This window comes from Pleurodeles waltl, chromosome 1_1 (genome assembly GCF_031143425.1).
Source record: "Pleurodeles waltl isolate 20211129_DDA chromosome 1_1, aPleWal1.hap1.20221129, whole genome shotgun sequence".
Classification (NCBI taxonomy): Eukaryota; Metazoa; Chordata; class Amphibia; order Caudata; family Salamandridae; genus Pleurodeles; species Pleurodeles waltl.
Genome location: NC_090436.1, coordinates 907,323,042 through 907,346,721, shown reverse-complemented (window position 1 = coordinate 907,346,721; position 23,680 = coordinate 907,323,042).

The following is a 23,680-nucleotide window of genomic DNA, read 5'->3' as shown; positions in this document are numbered from 1 at the left end:
GTGCACACATAACAGTCTTTCGCATCCATGGTCTCCACATACTCATTCAGCAAGCGATAGAAGACATTAGTAGAAAGTTCCCCTTTAGAATTAGTTCCCTCATGAAGTGTCTTGCATCCTGCTCAAATCTTTCCCACGGTGTTAGAGTTGTAGTTTCAGGTTTCGAAGTAGCGTTAGTAGTCTCTTTCTCTATCCATGGCATTCCCACAATCACTCCCACAATTATTATTGCACACACGACACCTATTGTAAGACCTAGCCAACCACACACTTTACTTCCCTTATTACTACCTCTATTATAAGCCATGTTGTATAGAATCAGATAGTAGACTAACAATCAACTTTAGGAATGATTTTAGAATTTTCTCTTGCTCTCTGCGTGTATTTACTGCGTCTTCACTCACTCCAGGACCCCTTTTTGTCAAATCAGGTCAGCAGCTTGTCATAATCAGGTTTCTCAAAGTAAATCCGGTTCTAGTGTCACTTTCGGTAATTTATAAAGTCTCTTTATCAGTTTTCAGATTTTCAATTTTAACCAAGTCTTTCTTTGGATTAGTTCAGGTACCGTAGTACTGGCCTGGTACTTCTCGATCGAAACAGAATGCTAGAAATTCTTGTCGCCACTCAGATGTTGTAGCATACGCCCATTCAGGACCTGTATATCTTCTGTTTGTGACTCACTTTCTATTCAGCCTTCGTTCACCTTGTTGTTCTCCTTCACTTAGGTCTTCCACTCGGGATGTATCGTTCTCCTCTGTTATTATTTCACTTGGTGTGTCTCTTATCCTAAAGAGTGGTTTCTCTGGCCAATTATCACCCTTATGCGTCTTCTTTCGGTGTGTCTTTTCAGAACGCTGGACAGCACCCTCCTCTTGTGATATGGTGTTTTCACTTGATGGACCTGCAGCTGGCTCGGGAGACTCTGGCGCGCTCTGATTTCTCTCTATTATTTCTCCTTCTTTTTCTTCTCCTTCTTCTTCTGGGTCTGTACCGGGTTCGAGTTCTAACTTCTGGGAGAACCTCTCCTTGATTTAGTTCTCCTGCTGCCTCTACTGAGATAGGCACTCTGTCACCTCTCTCGAACTCATTCACTGTTTGAGGGACGAGGCTGTTCTCAGTGGGCCCTCCAGCAGTCTCAGTTCCCTCTTGACTGTTTTCTAACTCTGAGACTTGATTGTCTCATACTTAGTGAGACAAGCATTTGTCATGTGCTGAGTTTTAGTTCGAGTCAACAAAATTTCAACTGAATGTGGAACCATGACTGTTAGGGGATATCCCATGACTATGCCTTCACACTGCGTAAGGCTCTGACCAACTGCTGCAACTGCGCGCAAACAACCCAGTAAGGCTGCTGCGATGGGGTCCAAGGTCACTGAAAAATATGCTACAGGGCGATTTGCACCTCCATGGACCTGTGTCAAAACAGACATAGAACAAGCATCACGTTCATGACAAAACAGTAGAAAAGGTTTCGTATAGTCAAGCATACTCAACGCTGGTGCCCTGCACATGCATTCTCTCAGTTCCATGAATGACTCAAGCTCTTCTTTGGACAAAGCTATGGTATATGGCTCATCCTTGATCTCTTTTCCTGTCAGTCTTATCAAGGGTTTCGAGATGATCGAGAAGTTGGGTATCCACTGACGACAGTAGCCCACCATTCCCAGAAACATCCTGACATCTCTTTTTGTCGTCGGGGGGTTCATTAGCAAAATGGCTGTTATTCTTTTTTTTTATATTCTCCTGGACCCTCTTTCGATTAGATGCGCTAGGTATTTTACCTCTTTCTTGCAGTATTGCAGCTTCTTAGGCGACACCTTGTGTCCGTTCTTTCCTAAGTGATTCAGCAAGGCAATGGTATCATATTTGCAGTTATCTCTTGTTTTGGATGCAATCAGCAAATCATCAATGTACTGCACGAGAGTCGAATTAAAAGGCAGCACTAGGGATTCTAAATCTTTTTTCAGTATCTGGTTAAAGATGGACGGTGATTCAGAAAACCCTTGTGGAATTCTGCACCAGCTGTACACCTTATCCAGGAATTTGAAACTGAACACAAATTGGCTGTCCTCATGAAGAGGTATCGAAAAGAAAGCCTGTGACAAATCTATATCTGTGAACCATTCAGCATCGCAGGGAACCTGAAACATGATCACTGCTGGATTGGGCACTACGGGGCAACATTTTATCACAATCGCGTTTATTTTTCTCAGGTCCTGCACAATTCGAACCTTTCCACAGGGCTTCTTTAAACCCATAATGGGAGAGTTACACGGACTGCTCAAAACCTCTTTCAGGATTCCCTGTCTTAGAAAATCTTGCAATTATCTGTGACACCTCGATGAGGACATCATGTGCCATATGATATTGCGGCACCTGAGGAAACACCGCGTTCGGCTTTACCTGGACTCTAACTGGTTCTACGCCTTTTATTAGTCCCACCTCCTTTCCTGTTAGATCCCACACTTTCTCTGTCACAGTTCCTTGTAACTCAACAGGTAGATCAATCATGGTAAGCATCGGGAACAAGGTAATTAAAGGGTAATCCTCATTTGTTGTTCCTGTCTCTTCCTCTAAAAACTGACCTTCGTCTCCTTCATCGTCACTATTTGTCTGTATTTTGATTCCGTCATTGGAACAGGTAATCGAGCAAAATGTCAAACACAGTAAGTCCCTTCCCAGTAAGGATACTGGACTTGAATCACAGACTACAAACCTATGTAGTCCCTGGAAATTTCCGATCTCAACCTGCACTGGATCAGTAATCGGGTTTGTCAAATATTGGTTTGCTACTCCAACTATCCTTATGGTACACCCTGAAAGTGGTAATTTCGGCACTTCCGCACTCCTGACTGTAGAGCGTGTTGCTCCGGTGTCAACCAGAAACCAGACTTTGTAGCCCATCACCTTTCCTTCCACATATGGACCCCTCTGATCCACCTCTAAGGATGCTGCAAGCCTGCACTCTTCGCTGTCTGAACTATCATCTGACCACTCTCCATTCATGCCATTTTCACCTCGCAATGGGAACTGTTGTACAGTATTATTTTGACTCATTACCTGGCCTGTGACCTGTTGAGGAAGCATCACCTGTTGCTGTCCCATCGGAGCAATTGGTAATTGCATTTGCTGTCTAGGTACCACGGGAATCTGCTGTTGTACTGGTTGCATTTGCACTTGCTGTAAACGCGGCATTTGCATCTGCTGCATGGGCTGTACCCCTTGCATTTGTACCAGATTGTTCTGAAAATTCGGGTTTTGATGTCTTATTTTTGGGCCTCTTACATTTTGCAATGTACCAACGTTAGCGCTTTGCTGAACAACACCATCCTGCACCATATTCGGGCACTCCCGTTTCCAGTGCCCCACGCCCCCGCACGCGTGACATGGTGACATCCTTTTTGCCCCTTGCACGTCATTTTGAACCACAACAGTATTCAAGTCCGGACCGCGATTCACAAACCCTCGGCCTCGACCTCTCGGCTGTGTCTGAAACGCACCATTCATTTGCGGTTGCTGCTGTATCATCTGTTGAACTCCATTTCCCTGTATTCCTGCCTGTGCAGCCCTTATCTGCATCACCATCACTTTCTCTTTCAGCTTTTTCTGTTTCAGCTCAATCTCATCACTACAGTATTTCGCATACTGCAACACCTCATCAATCGGCTTCGCTTGCCAACAAATCAAATGATTCTTAATCATCTGGCTAACTTCTGGTCTCAGCCCTTCGACGAATCTGAACACAAGATGGTTCATGTCTTTTAGTTCAATAGTTTCAGTACCACTGTAGTGTTTGAATGCCTTTAACAATCTCTCATAGTAAGCGTGTATTGACTCCTTAACCTCTTGAGAGGTCCAGTCAATTTTCTGCCAATCTGTCACCTTCGGCGACACCTTCTGTTTCAAAAACTCAATCACCTTGTGGTAATACTTCATCACCTCTTCAGAGGGTGCCCCGGTCACCTTATCCCTTGCCGGCTCCTTCGTCGGCCAATCTACTCCTCTCTTGCACAAGCCACAAATCAGGAGGAACAATGATTTCAAACAAGGTATTCAAGTCTTCCCAAAGACACTTCGCAAGTTTCACAAACCTATCTGTTTGCTGATACCACTCGATCGGTTTCTCTCTCAGTCTGGGATAATCATTAGTAAAAGATAGGATGTCTCCTCTGGTCCATGGCACATGAACTAAGACACCACCAGCTGTTTCTCTCATGGGTAATATTTTTACTGATTCCAGATCGGGTGAGGCCTTGGCTTGATTAGACCCTGGACTGTCACTCTTTTCCTTATCTCTTTTCTTTGCCCACCTGCCTTCCCATTTTTCCAGCGCTCCCCAAACTTGCGCACTTTGCAATAATTCTTTCAAATGTGCCTTCATTCCCGCAGACCTCATGTGCTCAAAATCTTTGGAGTCAAAATCCAGTCTGTAACTTCTTTTCAGGTGTTTAGTATTTCCGATATCTATATTGTATTTATCTGCCAGGTTCGCTAATCTCTGATGCACCTTGCCTACTTCTTTGGTAATCTTGGGGCATAGGCATCTCAATTCTGCTTCCGTGTATGACTTCAATCTATTTACTCCCATCGTACCTTCCACTAATTCAGCAGCTTCTGCACCTAACCTTACAAAGTTTAGGTACTCATCTTGCCTTTCTTTTTCTGTAGTCACTGCGGCCTTTTGTGAAGTATAAGTCTTTTCTAGCCATTCGTTTAGCTGTTGGACTGTGAAACCCTGCAGTGAGATGTTCCCTGCATGTATCATCAGTGAATGTGAGGTATTTGTACTCATTGTCTGCAGAGTTAAGACCCCTAGCCCTGCTTGACGCATTGCTTCTATGGGTGCTCCCACTGGGCTAAGGTCCATTAAAGACCTCAGCTGTTCAACTGTTTGTTCTCCTGGCGCCATTATCTGGGGAGTTCCCATGGACCCTCCTCTTATCACATCTTGAGTCATTACCCTCTGGTCACATACGCCAGCTTTGCCCTGCGCATACAATGGCACTGGTGGACCGACAGTAATTGGTAATGATATGGCAGCAGGTGTCTGACCCAGTCCCAGACTCCGTGGAGCAGTAACTCCATAGGTCTGTTCCAAAGTACCCGGGACAGATATTAATGGTGGACCAGCCACTGGGTTGTACCCAGGTATCAGCTGTGGCTGCGGTTGGGACAGTAATTTCGGAGTTGACTCAATCTGCACTAATTTTGATTTTGTATATATCGGGTCTGCCGGCACTATCAGATTTGTAGTAGTCTCAAGTACTGGGACGTCTGGGTAGATTCTCTGTATCTGCGGTGGAGGTTGCAACTGTATCAGTATGTCTGGTGCAGTGGGTACACTGACACCATTCTGTATTGAAGCCGTAGCACTAGTCTGTACTGTATCAACAACTCCCTTTTCCTGCGTCTGGTTCCCAGGATCCATGGTAGTGCATGGAGCACTGTCGTTCACCGCATAAGGTGGCAGGCGATCATGTAGTAACCTGTCCATAAATTCCTCATCGTCTGAATCATCTTCCTCTTCCCAAGGTCTTTTATTCTCTTTACATTTGTTCGAGTCTTTGTCTGTCTTACAGGAGGCTTTCTTTCCTTGTGTCTCTTCTCCCTGTGTTATTGCTGGGAACAATTTTATCCCATCAACGATCCCCCTTCTCCACATTTTGCTCTCATTATCCCATCTAGCCTCTGCATAGGATTTTTCTGCCCTTCTCAGTCTTCTCTGAAACTTTTCTTGCCTTTGTTTAAGATCCATCAGACCCCAAACCGCTAAAGCTTCATACTGAGCTGGCCTCGGAGGTGGTTTCTGTACACTTAACATCCACCTCACATTTTCAAGAACCCTCGTATTGAACGTTCCATGTTCCGGAAACGCTAAACATCCCTCTTTCTCTGTTAATTTGCGCCACTGTTTCATCCATAAACAAGGCGCGACACCTTTTTCTTCCATGACTATATAAGCTGGAGTGCCCTTGGGTGGTGTAGGTTCCCCATCAGTTGCTACAATATATGCGTCTCCTTTCAGAGAGCTCTTAAATGCCTTGACAAAATTCATTTTGTGATTTTCTCTTGTTTTGTATTTTAATTAAAAAATGACTTAGTTCCCAGGACACTCTTCACTAAATTCATACAAACTAATGCAAATTATTGCGAGCACCTTAAATGACAACACAAATCTGCTGGTTTACTACAGGAAGGGTAACACATTCGCTTCAGAACTTTACAGAGTTTTCACTTGAAGCCTCAGCCGCTACTTTCGCCTTATCAGTTCCCGCATACGCATGCAGAATTCGACCCGCAAATTCTACTCTCGACTTGTCAATGGCTTGTCCTAGTGCACTTTAGAATTTGCCAACTCTCCATCGAAGGTTTCACACATACATTTCAACTCAAACCTGACTTGTCAACCACGCCCGATTGACCTATTAAACCACACAGATTACAACACAAATCCAAGTGTCTTCTTCCGGAGTCTTAGACCACGACGGGTCCGTACATAAACAACCAACCATGTGGATAATTTTGAGCATCGAGCGCCACACTCATGTGAAGTACGCCGACTTCCCTACTCTCATACTGCAGAGTACGCCTACTCCTCCTAAAACAACATTTACTTGGCCTAGATACACACAAATCTCCCAATCACCTGCAAAAGGCACAAGCTAAGCAAGCGCAAGAACCCTAAACCACACACATTATGGCGCCGAGAACATCCCCAACTCACTTAGGCAGGCTCTGAGATCCCGGTAAAGTCATGGTGAACTTAGAACCCCATCATACCTCCAATTTGCATTATCACAGAAAAATAAACTAAACAATGATTCTCCATCCTAGGGCCCCCAAGGGCCAAACCGTCGCCCTGCTACCAGAACTGTTAACACGTCCTTCTATGTTAATTCATGCACATTAGGACTCGTTTTAGGCCAATGAATCTTGTGACCCAGTGGTGAGACACCGTAGGACGAGATAACTGATCAATATGTCAAGCAATATATCAATAATGTCATCGATATTTACTACCACAATGCACTTTAATTTGGTTAAAGACATTAATCAAATTGTTGGCGCAACCATGACCTTTCAGCCATGAATAACCACACCTTTAATAGAGTTTTATGAATTTTTATTCCCTATTGATTACAATCTACGAGCAGATGAGTTAATCTCAATACCAGGAAGCATAAGAGCATAGACACGATATGGCAACTGTGATAGGATTTCAATAATGCAAGAATCACAAACATGAGAACATAACACAGCGTGAACATAGATTGGATTTCAGCAAATGTCATATATGTGTCAATTCAGCATAGCGCAACGTCAGTCATCTGTCTATTTGCGTCAGTCAGAGTGATCTCCTATCCTAACCACTAATTAGCATCAGCATGTTGGGCTTCATGCAAAATAATTTAGAACACCAATTTAGAAAACATCTAGCTATGGTCTCTATCAAAATGAGCAGTTGGTACCTAGAAAGGAAAAGCAAACAGACAAATTACATATTGCATTGTCATAATTACCCTCCAAGGATTAGGTCAGCACATAGGATCAGTCTTCGTCTTCCGGACATCAGTCAAAATGCCATCAGTCTAAACTCATCTAAAGGACAGGGGACACTTCCCTCATAAGGAGGAGAAGTGCGTAGGGCAGTCTATGGGCAAAGATGGTTTTAATAAGTCTCAAAGTCACCAAACAGAGTGACAGAGTTTCTGGATAAAATCAATCGCATTCCCTACCTAGTTCTCTCGATCCTTCTGTGACGGGTTTTTATCCCTTTTTCGCAATACCTTCCCCAAAAATTCTATTGGACATTTACTATACCCCACAATCTTTAACCTATCAAATTAAGCATTAGGTAATTCCAATTGTCACCCCACGATAATTCATAACATTTTGATTGGTCTACATAATTGACGCCTTCGGAGGTGGCACATCCGGGGTTTACTTCACCGTTTGGCACGTCTTCTAGGGTCATGAGTTCCTTTGTCCATGGTTTAAACGTCCTTGTATATTACATTAATCTACTTTTGTTTCAATTTTGTACATAACACATACTAAAGCAGCAAGCATGCGGATGAGAACAGAATTCATACTGATACACTGGAATGAAGAAAAGGAACATTTGCAGGGTCATGGCCCTTTGCGAGTCAGCACACTGAAAAACAGAAAAATGCTTTTAATATGAGAGTCAGGCAGCTAAAACCCACAGCTCACGCTAACTTAAGGCCTATGAGATTTTAATTTAAATGCAACATCATAAATGTTAATATAAACCTTAACATAAACAGTTTTACTCAATCATTATTATAGTCGTAATTCAGATGCACGTTTAAGCAAAATCACTATTTTTGTCGTCTTCTATGCAACCTCGTTAAGCATTGATATAAGAATTTCATTCTAATATATGTATTATTTAAACTACGCTCTCTCACACCCATGCACTCATCAGCAGGAGACTAGACTACGGTAACGCCCTCTACGCCGGCACCACACTCAAACTCACACGCAAACTCCAGAGAATCCAGAACACAGCCGCACGCCTCGCCCTTGGCCTCCCCCACCAAGAACGAATCTCACCACACCTCAAAACCCTTCACTGGCTCCCCATAAACAAGAGAATCACATTCAAGATCCTCATCCACGCACACAAATCCCTCCACAACACCGGCCCGACATACCCCAACGAAAGAGTGAACTTCCACACTCCCACCCGCAACCTCCGATCAACCAACCTCGCCCTAGCCACAGTCCCCCGCATCCAACGCACCACCACTGGAGGCAGGTCCTTCTCCTACCTCACCCCCAAAACCTGGAACTCCCTCCCCATAAAACCTCTGCAAAACCAAAGACCTCCTGCTCTTCAGAAAGAACCTCAAAACATGGTTGTTCCAACAGTGACCCTCCTGCATCGCCCCCCCCCCCCAAGCGCCTTGAGACCCTCATGGGTGAGTAGCGCGCTTTATACGTTTTTTTGATTGATTGATTATTTTACCAAACCTAGTCAAAAATAATGATCTTCAGAAACAATGCAAATAAAAAATTTGTAAACCCTGAGATGGCCTCTGTTGGCTGTGAACAAAATTACACAGACTGTCAGCAGGTCATATTTTAAAAGTAGCAGGAGTCAAACTTTTCCCCGCCCTGATCTGTGGTCAATATAGTTACCTAGGGAGACTTGTTAGCACTGTGGATCTGATCTAATGCAATGCTTACAGAAAGTTGTTCTACTTACCTAAGAGCTCCCTAAGAGCTCAAGTGTGTCTTGAATTTGGTCTCCTCTTACAGGCCGTTGCCTGCAAAGCTGATTTCATAAAATATCGTCATCTAATAATTAATTTGAAGAGGGGCAGCCTGAAAATGCCATAAAGCGTCTCTCTGGTGGAATCGGTAGTCCTGCTACCTGGAGGAAGCAAAGCAAGCCTTGGACTTGAGCAGCATCTGGGATGTTAAGCCATCTTCTATGCTGTTGTTCGATGGTGCAGTCTGACCAACAAACATACATAAAGCAGATCATTCTTAAAAACATAATGACAAGTTTCGATGACGTAATTGCCCATTGCTTAAACACCAACAACATATCTCTTGCTGTGCAAAATGTTTACAATCTGGTTTTAAAAGATTTTTATACATGACGTAACACTAAAATCTGTACTTTAATTGTTATAGATAAGCTTTTATAAATATAGAACCATTTGGTTATTATTTTTAATGGATATGTTTTATCTGATTTGTTAAGGATGTTTATTAATCGATTACAATAAACTTACTCACAGATTGGGTCTCAGTAACGTTGCTTTTTTTACTTGCACCTGCATGATCCCAGTGGCCACCTGGAACTGTCTCAGATGCTCCCCAATTCCAGGGGTTAGGGGGCAAGAAGGAATATAGAGAACAGAAGAGGGGGAGAGAAGCGACAATCCTCCCAAAAAAAGGGAGGCACGTGAGCTGTAATGTCCCTGACCACTGCATTCATTCGTTGACAGCTGGTATGACATACCCTCTATGGGTCTTCCCCATGTTGTTCATTCTTTGGCAACATCAGAGGGTTCTTGGTGGTGCTGTTGACCCCCAGAAGTCTCATTGAGGCTCTCCCACAGCAGAACTGGGGCCAGGCCCAAGCCACAGGTTAGCCGGGACCTCAGACCCAGCTCCGCCTGCCATGCCTCAATCCTCACCTCCTAGGCCGGTACTCCTCCCTCCATCAAGGTAGCATCCGGCACTGTTGGAGCAGAGGTGTCAACTGATATCTGCTGTCATGGCATAAAAGTCTTCTAGCTCAGCTATGTTTGTTCGCTTCTTGATGGTTCAGCCACACACTGTTTTCCCTGAGGCATTTCTAACCAATGTAAAGGTAAAGCTGGGTTGGAGAACGCTGAATGAGCATCGATTTTACTTCTGAAGAGCTTCATGTTGGATTGATCCTCAATCATCTAAATGCCACTTGAAAATAGTCAGACAGGCTCATTTCTTTTTTCAATCTGGAGTTCACCCTTGGATACACCAGCAGATATGCATTTGAGGTTCACAAGTGGTACTAATAAAGGGAAACTTATCAGGGCTCCATATTGAGAGACTATGAGGTTCAGACAGGGCACCACATCAGTGACACTACGTTTGGCATGAAAATCAGCTTAAAACTGGAGAGATAATGTTAACTGACCTTATCCAGTCTCCCAATATACCCAGAAGGACCTTCGGATATATTTTTGCATTAGCTCAATCAAGCTTATATTGCGGTGATTTCCAGAGTTTCCCACATACCTCTTTTCAAAATTGGAAAAATCTACTTGCCACAATTTGAGAGACATAGCACCTGCTGTCACCTGCTTTAATTAATTTCCTGCTACTTCCCTGGCTTCTCTGTACAACACAATTTTTATACTCCGTACATTTTGACCATCAGTTGTCTTTTGCTTGTGTTTGCTGCCACCATTTCACACACTTTTGCTCTGAAAGCACTTTGTTTCCATAAGTGTTACGTTGTTGACCACTCTTATAAGAAAAAGGGGCTCTTCTACTAATCATCAAGACATGAATTGCTGCTACATCATAAGGGTTGAGAAGCTCATGGAAGAACTATTTGAGTAATTACAATAGAAAAGACAATATGTAATGGCAATACAAAAGAGAAAATATTTAGAATTCCGTTCGGTAAGTCAGTTGATTCTCACCAGATTCAGGTTCTGTTTTTAGAGATCCTAGGGATGGAGTTATATTGACTGTCCATAATAATATTGTAGAGTCTCCGGCACGGGCTAAATGTGATAGCAGTAATCTGAGACGATTATGATCACTTTAAATACACATCTCCAAACCCATGTCGAATATTATGTCAGTGTGCCTTGCCAGTAAGAAAATAGTGGGGCTACAATGTGCGCGATGTGCACGATGGCGTTGGAACAAGTATCCAATCATTTGTAAGAAGGATATCTTTCAATCCTATACATTGATCTTTGGGTGATCCATGAAAACATTGCCAGTCTTATTATGATTCTTAAAAGGTATCTCCTTTTAATGTACACTCAGAGAAGACACCTAGAGCCAGAATAGCCCTAAAGGCTCATTTCCCCCTTAAAAAATTTATTTGAGGGAGTCTTTTTCTGTACATGCAATCAAGCTTTGCAACACACTCCCGAAATGGTCTAAGGATCATTACCAGATGTCTAGAAACCAGGAAAGCAACTAAGACCTGTCTTTTCCCCAAATCATAACTTTAGCTGTCCTCAAGTTAAAAGTAAAATGATTTGCTTATGTAATCCTTGAGTCTGTCACTAATCATCATTTCGCATCCTACCTCATGCTAAACAAAAATAATTTCAGACATATTTATGGCTGAGTACCTCAAGCAGTGGCCTAGGTCATGCAGCAGAGCAGTGTTATGAAACAACCTCCCTCACATGTTTTAAGTCATTTCCTCTGTTTTTGATCGCTTCTTCTACACTGGCGTATGATGAGACCAATATGTTCTTGTCAGCCACATTTCTTTCAGAGCATGCACACTTTTGCAGGAGGGGGCTTCAACAAGAGATGCTTGAAGAAGGAGGGCCAATCCATTATGATCTACTAAACCAGACACTCAAGCCCAAAGTACGTTTGCTTCCAGTACCTGCTGGCTGCCATAGCAGTAAAGTCTGTGCATACTTTAGCAGGTGAATGCCACATGGTTAGCAAGGATGGGGCAGGATTCATCTCACGCACTTTACAGTGTATTTTGACAGCAAAATGTTTGACTCTTTCCTATGCATGGGTGAGGTAACACAGTGCAGCTGATGTGATGTGTGTCTGTGGTAGTACTGAGTTTCATTCAAGGGGAGTCTTACATGCTTCCAGGGCACCGCTATTTGTGCATGTATGGTGCTTGCATTTGTGGTAAAATCGCATGCACTACTTTTATGTGCAATAACTTTGCTTGCAGAAATACAAATACCACAGGGCATGGTTTTTGCATGTACTGATTTCTGCCTGAAGTTCTTGTGCAGAGCAACGGTATGTCAACGTGTGAAAATTCATACTGACAACATTGTTTATATTACATTAGCAAATGGTTATTAAACATCTGCAAAACTATTGTGTAAACCTTAGCTGACCATATGGTATCTATTAAAAAGGAAAAAATACTTTCAAATTTAATGCGATAATCTGTAAACGTTGCCAATATTTTTAAAGAATAAGAGATAACTTTAATCATAATTACTTAAATACTTTTCACCTACGCTAATAAATCTATTCTATTTCTAAAGTTAAAAATCATCTTTTGAAGAGTAGCCAGGTTAGTTAACTCATTGATACAGTCATCTGTGTTTGCATGACTATTCAATTTAAATGTTTGGAGTGTCAGTTTTTGAATGTCATCACAGCTTTCAAGACCTCTAACTTCATTAGTGATTTCTCCCATACTACATTAGAAACAGCACTAAATTAAATCAATTTTTCAAAAAGATGAAATGGTTCACCTAGTATTAGTCTGATTTTTTCTGTAACTGAATCCCCAAAATATACTTAGTAAATGTGGATGTGTGTCTAACTCTCTGTTGCACTTCCAGGACATATCTGAATCCCAAACATGTACTTACATGTCGATGAGTTTTTAACTCTCTTGCACTTCAAGCATATGTATGAATAAATCAACATATCTTCATTTTAATTAGGATCAAGTGCAATCCATAACAACTGTTTGTTCTCACAGTCTTCCGGGCATGTCTCTCTGATCTTCAGGAATGCTGGATAAAATTCAGTTCCTGTATTGTACTGTCAGTTCCCAGTTCACCAGCACAGTCAGTGGCATATTTGGAACGCCTCACTATATAAAAATTATAGTGTAAAAACTCTTACTGACCTCTTGAATATCCATTCACATAATTCCTAAGATCAAACGCTAATTGTTGTCATAAAGATCAGTCCATCGCCCCCTCATAAATTCTACTAGGACTGACTTAATGTTGTATAATATTCCTTTTTGCTATGTCCAGATATGTTTTCAATGATCAGAGAAAGTTCATATCAAATGTTCTTTCAGTAAATGGCTTAATATTGTTTGACCCTTTCTCTCTTGAGATTCCTAAAACAACATTTTATGCACTATCTCCAGCCCTGGAATATTCATATTTCTGGAAAAAGTTCCTCTCATCACAACATATCTGTTCTATCTGTTAAGGTCATAAAACCCACCTATTTATAAATATACTTAGGTTAGCTACTCCTTCAACCTCAGAAATCTGGCCTAGAGGAAGCGTTTTACAGGTAATTTGCTCAGTAAATGTCTCTTTTTAGAAACCCCATTTGTAATTGCTTCCTTCCCCTCCTTATTCTTAAACATCCAACTGGTTTGGTGTAAAATATAACAGTAATATATCCTGGCTGGTCTCTGTAAATATCAAATTGAGATGTTTACCTTATTTCTTTCCCGCATTAAATTTTTAAGTAACTCTCTAAAGGCTAAGAAGTATTTTGTAGGTTTTCTATCTTACAATTCAAAGCTTTCAATTACCAGTTTCTTATTTCAGTTTTCCTAATAAAGAGTCCAGATTTTGCTGTACCACTGTTGCTTTTATCTCTCATTGTGACAATGCCAAAGGAAGTTATACCATTTTGGCCTATTTAAATGGTGACCTAACTTCGTACACCTGTCCAACATTTTATGCAGTAACAGTGCCAGAAGTCATATTCCCATTTAGCACATAACCTGATACTTTAACCAAAGTGTGAGTGTATCTTCAATATTGCTGGTACGCAATTGACTGCATGAATAACGTCATCTGCATATACAACGGCTGCCTCTATAGCCTAACGTCTTCTGTTTATTACTTTTAATGCTATTGCCACAGATACAAGAGTACTGTTGACTAGTTCGGTAGCGGTGGGACCATTGGGTTACCTTGTTTACTCCCTTAATACGCTTGGAGGTAGTATGAAACGATCCTGTTTACAATCACTGTTCACAATAGTTTTTTAGTTTTTTGTTTTTAAAAAAACTATGTTGTTGCTCGGTGATACATGGTCCAGGAAACAATTTGATCACATACTTTACAACTCATCTGTAGCAGTCCCAATCATTTTTTTATCTGCACCCCTCCATGGAAGTATGAAACAAGTGCCATGTCAGAGGAGCATTCCCTACAAAGGAAATGACACTTCTAGGTTATAGTCCACTCAGCTCTCCCATGATTTGTGATGCGTCTGTGGGCATTGTCTGGAAGTGGATCACTTCTTGACCGAAAGTATGGCAGCTTGGTGGTCCCAGGAGGTTTTGGAATCTGTGATAGGTCCTGCTTTGGGGGTCTTGAAGGAGAACTCACTGGTGGTTTTTAGAATTACAGTGCTGGTTTCCACATGTTCCAGACCATGTCTACTCTATGGCTGCTAGAGAAGCAGGAGGAGTGGTGGTGGTTAGAGTGTGGGTTTTGGAGATGTTCCAAGAGAGGTTCCTACAAGATTTCCCCTCAGTGCTGGACTGGACCATGTTAACTCTGGGAGGCTACAAAAGGGAGAGGAGATGGGATGGCCCCTTCTGACATGGTTTGAGTGTGGGAAGGTGGCCTAGATGTCACTTCTACCTGAGTAGTGATGTCAGGCAGGAGTAGCTTCCACCGAAGACCATAGACACGAGAAGCTAAGAGTGTTCTTGTCAAATCGAATAGGGGTATAACGTCTCTCAGAGTCACAAGAAATATGGTGATCAAAGGATGAAAGATGGTAAAACACAAAGTAACACAAAGGTCATTCCAAGAACAATGCAAAAGTCTGTACGGATCTTATGAGAATACAGCCATCCCAAGCAGGAATTGTTCCATTGGAATAGGGCCTACCCTTCCAGGAAATTTCACCAAGTTCTTATCCTAAAGAAAATGCTCCCAATCAGTCATCAGTATTTAAAAAACACAAGCTGGGAAAAAGCTAAGCACATCCCTACATGAGGAGACACCTCCGGCACAACAGTTTCAGCCAGTCAGCTAGAAGAGAAAAGATCTGAATCCTTGCTGCTTTTTTCCAGGCAAGTGGGACCTAAAGTGTGTAGGAAAGTGGGGGGAAAGTGGTGGACTAGCTAGCTGAAAAACAAAGCCTGGAAAACCCTGTTGTTTCCTGTTATCAATGAACAATTCAAAGGCACCGACCAATAAGACGCCTGGAGAAACATAAGAAAGTAATGCTTGCATCAATGTTTACACATTCCCATGGAACAATGAAGTAGTATTTCCCACCTACAAATGTTCCAGTAAACCTACTATTGCAGCAGTTATCTAGCTGTCCACATCTGGCTGTTACAGGGGATGTCAGAAGTACAATTGCCTTGAAGGCCACTGCCATGGAGTCCTTTACAACAGCTTGAATGAAGTATAACAGCAACTAAACCTGGGCCTACAAATGCATCAGCAGGCGTATCAGGCTGATCAACAAGCCTTTGCAAAACATAGGATCAAACGGTCAAAGCAAAAAATATTGAACAAGACCCTGGTACTTCATAAGACACTGAGGGCCTGATTACAACTTTGGAGGAGGTGTTAATCCGTCCCAAAAGTGACGGTAAAGTGACGGATATACCACCAGCCGTATTATGAGTCCATTATATCCTATGGAACTTGTAATACGGCTGGTGGTATATCCGTCACTTTACCGTCCCTTTTGGGATGGATTAACACCTCCTCCAAAGTTGTAATCAGGCCCTGAATCTCCAGAGAGTGAAGTGGAAGAACATCATCTTCAAAGATTTAATTACATTTTTTAGAATAAGTGAGAAGACATCAGATGAGAAAAAGACAAACCTTGAAGCACGATCACAAAATCAGTAACAAAACCAGGAAAACAATCACATGTGCAAGAAGGGTATAAGGAAAAGTTTCAAACCACAGTGAGATTAAAAGAAGAACAAATATCCAAAGACTAACAGTGAATCTTAGAACATCACTGAGTGACTAACTTTGAATCTTAGAACACTGAGTGAAAATGAAAGAAGGGCTCTGGACAAAGAACATTGATTCTGCTCACCTGTAGATTCAGAATTGGTGGAAACCAATATAGACCTTTTCAAATTCACTCAGAAACTAAAATGCAATTCACTCTTTAAAGATAAACGAAGACCACTGTCTTCTACTACCTAAGTTGCAACCACAAAGACTAAAAACAGGCATCCCTACGGGTAATATCCCATATATTCCTTCTCCTAAGTTAATAAGTCCCATACAAAGCTCACCTTAGCAAGTTGCTCCTTGGGCGTGAAGTGAAAAGGAAGGAATACTTGTCTGATTTTTTTTTATAACCAAATTTTATTAGATTTAATTTCACTGGGCATCTTCCACCAATAAAGAGATAGCATTGTAATATTTGTGTCAAAACAAATCATTGAGCAATCAAAGTCATGAATATCAGTATCCTCTTTCCAGCAGTAGTCCATGGTACGCTCACCATCCACCCCATATTTTCTCATGTTTTTAGGGACATCCACTTGACTCACAAATAATTTTTTCTTGATGTGCACACCAGTCAATTCCCCTCCTCCAAACTGCCAGAGAAAGGGACTCTGGTTGCTTCGATGCGTGGCCAATGTCCCTCTTGGTGACCAAGGACGTCATGCCTATGAAGGCCCTTTCAGCTCTGGGCCCCCCAACGTCCTCCAGGAGACCTAACAGGGCCACTCGGGTACTCAAGTCTATGTGGCAGCCCAGCACCCCACAGATCTAGTGTCCCAACCTTTTCCAAAAAGATGACAGAGCTGGGCAGGACCAGACCACATACATGTATCTGCTGGGGCCCAGAAATTATGTCAAACACCAAGATTGCCTGCTACCCCAGACAATGATCAAACATTATCGGCCATATTGAAATGTTCTCATTTTGATAGAGACAGTGCATAACAAGGCTGAATGATCACAAAGCATTAGGACTCTCCTGTACAACTAACTTTAGAAGGTCAACCTTGGAATATGAGATAAGAGTGGAAGAACACGTAATCCAATCTTTAGTTTCAAGAAATGAATTGGAATTTGGACGTGATGTCAAACATCCAAATCATGTGTTGTCTCTATCAGTGATTGTATTACTGGCTATGTTAAGATGGTCTGATTACTGATAAAAGGCCATTGTATAAAGAAACTAATCGAACATGTAGTTTTGCAAATAAGCAGTAGTTCTACAACTGATATGTGATCTCCTCTGTGTAATTTAACGCACAGAATAATGCATGTAAAATATATCATAGGCATACAAATATAAACTCCTTAAGAGAAACAACCATGGTGTAAAATACAAAAAACTCAAATGTTGTTTATGGATAATAGGTAATCTTTGGCTATCTTGTAACGGTCTGATTCCAAGGCTTAGCCAGTGCTGGAAAGGAACAATAAGAGTTTGAAGTGTTAGGAAACATATAAAGACTTAAAATAAAATAATGTACAGACCCACAAATTAAATTATCATAAACATGTTGCATAGATGTCTCCTTTGTGACTACTGGAGTCCCAGCATTAGTCTATACTGTTTGTAAAATGTTATAAGTCGTCTATACTCAGTCATTAACCCCAATAGTAGTTGTATTTCATCTGCAGTCAGATTGTGCAAATGGGAGTATGGTGAATAACCTGTTAATACTAGTCACGTAGGTCCTGGAAAGCTTATGGTACCCATTCTAATAGGCTTCACTATGTGGTCATTCCCATTAAACCATAATGAAGGCTCTTGATAGCTGAAGATCATCAGGTATATGGCGTACAGGAATTAGTGCTGGCTTCCATGTGATAAAGTGCCTAGTGGCAACCTCAGTTCATTAAAATTCTGTCAACCAACTTGAACTCCTTTTAAAAGCTAAGCTGCTTAACAAACCCTTCCGCAGATAGGGTAATTCTATCAGATATTTGGGAGAAACCAATAGTGCAACAGATTCCTCTGCATTAGCAATAATTGATAAGCACTTGTGTGTGGCAGCTTAAGGTATTAAAAAATCAGTCCACGAGCCGAGCACCATGATGCTAAAGTAGATGCTTCTTGCTTTCAGACAACTGCAGGTATCTACCAATTCACGAGCTTCAGCAGAGGAAAGAGACAGGCAGTGACCCACACATCTCCCACAACTTAACTGTACAGTATGTGGAAGAAACCAATCAGATCCTTCCACAGACTACCAGGAATTAGTTTATATGTCTAGTGGGTTGCTGGCACTATTTCCCCTAAAGACGCGCACACACACAAAATCCAAAGAGTTATTTTTAAAGGCTTTATTAAAATATTAAATTTCAGTTTTAGTTCAGAATTTATGTAAAAGCGTAATTGAAGATATAAAAATCATGGTGATTAATATAGAGGCGTAACATGAAAAATATGGAAACTGACAGCATATTATGTGGCAACCTTTGATGAAGTGCCTTCTCTCCTAATCCTAGGCAATATTTACATTAGCAAACAATCTTGCCATAAATAAGAGCTCCCTAGTTAGAAGATATGCATACCTGTTCATTGCTAGTATTTTTCCAGTTTGCTGCCTGCCCTTGGGGCAGGCTAGTTCTCAGCGGTTTTATTGCGGGTCTCAAAAGGGTGAGATAGTAATCAAGAAAGTGTGACCTTGATGCAGACTGTTTGCTGTAGGGGCTTTGTCTGGAATGTTTGAAGCTCCGTTCTGCCCTAGAGGCACGTGAACAAAATGTATACAATATTTTTCAACTTTATTTTTAGAAATATTGACCCTGTAATCTGTGACGTAAGTAGTGTATAAAAGTATGGTAATTCCTTGCATAGCCATCCAAAGCCACTGTACTTTTTCCTTCAAATGTCACACTTCATGAATATATAACATATCATTTAAAATATCCTATCAAAACAATAATAAATCATTGTCGCAGTAAGTGCAAATAAATAAAATAACATTCTTCACATACATTTATAATTTTTTTTAATGTATGTGAAGCCTTAGGCCAGGGTGAGCATAACAGGCAAATGTACTTTTAGTGGGAGGTCGAAGAGGTAGCAATAAGGCAAAACATATTACACAAGAATCAATGAATTACACCAAACTTCACTATTGGCAACGATTACAATGCTAACAAAGGGGAAAAGAGTTGTAGATGCATAAAGGTGGCAACATTAGAGGATAACAGTACATGGGGTTAATGTGCTTACAGCTGGTGCTTTAACACTGAAACAACTTGCTGCCAAGAGATACAACTCAAATGAATGAAAAGGCCATCGTTCAGAATTCATAACACACCACTGGGAGCATAATAACATTTGTTTAATGAGACTTTCCCTCCAGCGCTAAATATTCCAGGAACATGTACAAAAATATAGGGCCTCATTCCGAGGCCGGCGGGCGGCGGGAGCCGCCCGCCTGGCGGGAACCGCCATATGGCCGCTCCGCGGTCGAAAGACCGCGAAGGCCATTCTGGCTTTCCCGCTGGGCTGGCGGGCGACCGCCAGAAGGCCGCCCGCCAGCCCAGCGGGAAACCCCTTCCCACGAGGAAGCCGGCTCCGAATGGAGCCGGCGGAGTGGGAAGGTGCGACGGGTGCAGTTGCATCCATCGCGAATTTCAGTGTCTGCTAAGCAGACACTGAAATTCTTTGTGGGGCCCTCTTACGGGGGCCCCTGCAGTGCCCATGCCATTGGCATGGGCACTGCAGGGGCCCCAAGGGGCCCCACGACACCCCATACCGCCATCCTGTTCCTGGCGGGCGAACCGCCAGGAACAGGATGGCGGTATGGGGTGTCGGAATCCCCATGGCGGCGCAGCCAGCGGAAAGTCGGCGGTACACCGCCAACTTTCCGTTTCTGGCCGCGGCTGTACCGCCGCGGTCAGAATGCCCGGCGGAGCACCGCCAGCCTGTTGGCGGTGCTCCCGCCGGGGTCAGAATGACCCCCATAATGTTTTCTTTGTAATGGTGATCCAGTTGCCCTCATCAGCTTGAATCAAGAACACCCAACACTTTTTTTGTCCATGGAATTTTTTTCATGGCTACATATGAGGAGTGATGTTTATTGTAAGTTCAGATGCTGTTGCTGGAGTACTGCCCCAACGAAGTAATTGTTGAATAAGTCTGTAATGAAGAAGGTATCACCAAATGTCTCTTTGGACAGTATAAGGGCATAGGTGTACGTGAACAAAATACATAAAACAGTATATGATAACCTAAATGAAGAGGTAATCTTGGGCACTCAAAGGGACAACAAAAGGGTACTTCTGTTTCCATGATTTCCTTTGGAATTTGAGTAGCCATGTTTGAGGTTGCAGAACCCATCGCGTACCCTGGTGTGTTTAGGAGTTCAGACGGGACACTATGAGCTAGCTAGGAATTGTGTCAACATTTCCTGATGGTATACTCGGACTGAGTCCTGATTCCCTGATGTTTATGTTGACCAAATATACAGTCCTACTTCATTCATAGGACCCTTATAACATGGTGCCACCAACATTCTAGGTCAAGTTTTCCTTCTCACTTTATATAGAGATTTCCGTAGTGTTAGAGATTAATCCTCCTCAGTTTAATTGGGAACCCCTATTTTAGTTTGCAGTTTGTTCAAGCTTGAGCCCTTAAAAGGATTACCCCACTATAGTGTGCCTTCTCTGAATCCAGTTCTTAAGTATGGCGAATCCGGTTAACATTCCGGCTGACTGTAGACAGGCAATTGCATCATATTTGACACAACAGAGTTTCCCTAACGCAGGAAGTGAAGTTACCTTCATGCTAGAAGCCCGCAAAGCATATAAATGCAAAGGTTTTTCTCCATGGGTCGCCTTTCCTGCAGTTGACGCAAACACACAGACATTTCATACATATACTGAGGTGACAGCACCAAATCAGTACAGAGCATATCATGATTTAGAAAAACCACTAACATTTCAAGAACACCACAATTCCCCTTCCACATGCATTTCAGCATTCCTGCCTGTGTCCCCTTCCTAATGATGGGGAAACCTAGCCAGTCCTAGCTGGTTACACTCCATATCTTAATACAACAGTATTGACTGCTAACAAACTCTAACCTTTGTACAATATCATATAAGCTTTTGACTTCATTTGTTATGTGAACGATAACAACTATTCCAGATAAGGCTGTTCAAGCTGCCCAGCCACAGTGAACTGCCTGTGCCTGTTACTGTTAATGCAATAATAAGTAAGGTTTCCACCAAGTGGGAGAAGATTCTAATTTGGATTGCTCAAAAAACGAATCAGCTTGAAGCAGTGTTTCCTCGAAACACTATGGGACCCAAGATAAACACAGGATTCTTACTATGTGACTTCCACTCGGTATAGTTCTCTTGGTTAAAGATTGCACCACTTGGGTCACTTCTTTGCTGCAATATATATCATAACTCATAGTACACCGTCAATAGCTGTTTTGCCATATGTGCTAAAAACAGATTGAAAATTAATAGAGGGTTGCCCCTGCCCTGGACTTTGGGATGAATTTAATTGGCAATTTTGCCAATGTTTCCTCAATAATATTAAATAATATAAAAGAGGAGGAAGTAGCAATGGCACCATGCAAGCGACTCACTCAAGTTCCTGTACAGGATCAGGAATGCGAGTTGCCAAACATTATTATGGACACTTATACATCTATAGGTCGAGATAATGTAGGAGCCAGGCCTAGTAAGCCACAGCTTGAGAGCAAATCAAGCCGAGAAGGTTCCAAACAAGCATCAGAGTCCTCTAAAAAATGCTGGGACAAACAAGTAAAAAATAAAGGTAGAACAAAAACAGAGGGTGGATCTCTGCAACTGGAGCCCACTGGGAAACATAATTTGTGTAACTGTGATATATTAAAACAGCTTGATAGATATCAGTATACTGGTATTTGTCCTTCTCATTTCTTTCAGGACTCACCAGACAAATGATCTGATACAGTAGGGTGGTCCAAACAAAGGCATGAAAAATATGTGAAACCGAAAACAGATTCACAAAGCTCATCTGACATCATCATAAAAAAGGAAGAGAAACTTCCACAACAAAAATGGCAATTTAAAAAAGAAGAAAGTGGCAGGTATTAAATACGCCACACATACTGAACACACCTTCTGAACAAGATGTGGGCATTGACACTGTTAGACAGCGCAGCAGCGGTCACAATAGTTTGCCAGGCTCTTCAAGAGCTTCTAGTTTTGAAAGCAACTAGTAAATTCGTACAAGTTGAAACACCAGATCAGCGGGTCAGCCCTAGCAGCAGATTATATGAGTTGAACATTCAAATTGAGGGTGATATATTGCGAGTATTAAAGTGATTTTCTGGGAAAAATTAACTTACAGTTATGACAATCTCTTGGTTGAAGCAGAGTGGCCACCTTAATTTGTTAGGAAAGTCTTTCAAGGAGAAGATACTATATTACTGTCCTTCTCAGTTCGTAAAACAGTTAAACAAGTGTAATCTTAAGACTGTGGCCATGCACAAGCCCCAACACTATATCACATCCATGTATGTTGGTGTGAGAAACTGGCACTTTGTTGCAGTGCCCCCGTCCCCACTTTTGCCTGGCTTCTGGATGCAACTTGGACTGGAGTGCACTGGGATCCTGCTAACCAGGCTCCTAGTGCCAGTGTTCTAGCCCTAAACATTGTAAAGATAATTGGAAACACCTTTAGCTACTCAGGTACCCAGGGCATGGGGTAGTAAGGGTAGGTCCCTGAGGGCAGCAGCACTGATTGTGCCACCCTCTAGGGCCATGCTTCCAGATGCACCCAGCACTGCCATTGCAGGCTGAGTGTTCTGGTGCAAACCTAAAAAACAAACTTCACATGGCACACTGCCTGTGTGCCCTGTTCACCATACGCTGCATGGATATGGATAAGACACCCCCCTGGCAGGCCTTACAGCCCTAAGGCAAGGTGCACCATATTATATGTGAGGGCAGAGCTGCATGAGCAATATGCCCCCACTGTGTCCTTGCCAAACCTGGGACATAGTGAGTAAACAGAGCAGCCATTTAAATAAATGTGTTGGACACTGGTCAACATGAGTTTCCCAGCTACATGATGGCCACTCTGAACCCTGGGTTGTTTGGTATCAAACAACTCAGAATGATAAATCCAAACTGGAACCAGTATTGGATATATCCCTAACTGTACCCAGGGGTCACCTTAGAGGTGCCATGCAAAAGCTAACTACCCTGGCATGGTTGCTGACTGGTTCTATCCAGGCTGCCACCTCCAGACACCCAATCTACAAACCTTGGGGGAGATCCCGGTCTCTCTGGTTTGCAGAACA